Source organism: Syngnathus leptorhynchus, unplaced genomic scaffold (assembly GCF_054491065.1).
Source record: "Syngnathus leptorhynchus isolate UIUO unplaced genomic scaffold, UIUO_Slep HiC_scaffold_101, whole genome shotgun sequence".
In the NCBI taxonomy this organism is placed as follows: domain Eukaryota; kingdom Metazoa; phylum Chordata; class Actinopteri; order Syngnathiformes; family Syngnathidae; genus Syngnathus; species Syngnathus leptorhynchus.
The window spans coordinates 157,501-158,569 of record NW_028232068.1 but is presented as its reverse complement, the minus strand read 5'-3'; positions in this window follow the sequence as shown (position 1 = coordinate 158,569).

Below are 1,069 nucleotides of genomic sequence, written 5' to 3'. Positions count from 1 at the left end.
TTCGCCAACTCTCTGACTGGAGCTATGGAAGTATGGAGCTATGGAGCCACCAGCCACCCAGGCTGGAGCTATGGAGCTCTGGAGGTATGGAGCTATGGAGCCCTGGAGCTATGGAGCTATGGAGCCCTGGAGCCCTGGAGCTATGGAGCCCTGGAGCTATGGAGCTATGGAGCCCTGGAGCTATGGAGCCCTGGAGCTATGGAGCTATGGAGCTCTGGTGCTATGGAGCTATGGAGCTCTGGTGCTATGGAGCTATGGAGCTCTGGTGCTATGGAGCTATGGAGCTCTGGTGCTATGGAGCTATGGAGCTCTGGTGCTATGGAGCTATGGAGCTCTGGTGCTATGGAGCTATGGAGCTCTGGTGCTATGGAGCTATGGAGCTATGGAGCCACCAGCCAGCACCCTCCGTGGCTGGATCAATGGAAGTGTTTTAGGTACCAGGCAGCCAAAGGGCCGGGGCCTCACGCTCGACCACGCCGGCGCAGAGTTCCAGCCGCTCGGATAAGCTCTGTCACTCACCCGCCACGCAGCCACCGGTAACGGGGAAATGTCGCCGCCTGGCGGACACGCCGTTGTAAATGAATGGGCTTTCGCACTTAGTGCAATTTTCGCCAACTCTCTGACTGGAGCTATGGAAGTATGGAGCTATGGAGCCACCAGCCACCCAGGCTGGAGCTATGGAGCTCTGGAGGTATGGAGCTATGGAGCCCTGGAGCTATGGAGCTATGGAGCCCTGGAGCTATGGAGCCCTGGAGCTATGGAGCTATGGAGCTCTGGTGCTATGGAGCTATGGAGCTCTGGTGCTATGGAGCTATGGAGCTCTGGTGCTATGGAGCTATGGAGCTCTGGTGCTATGGAGCTATGGAGCTCTGGTGCTATGGAGCTATGGAGCTCTGGTGCTATGGAGCTATGGAGCTCTGGTGCTATGGAGCTATGGAGCTCTGGTGCTATGGAGCTATGGAGCTCTGGTGCTATGGAGCTATGGAGCTATGGAGCCACCAGCCAGCACCCTCCGTGGCTGGATCAATGGAAGTGTTTTAGGTACCAGGCAGCCAAAGGGCCGGGGCCT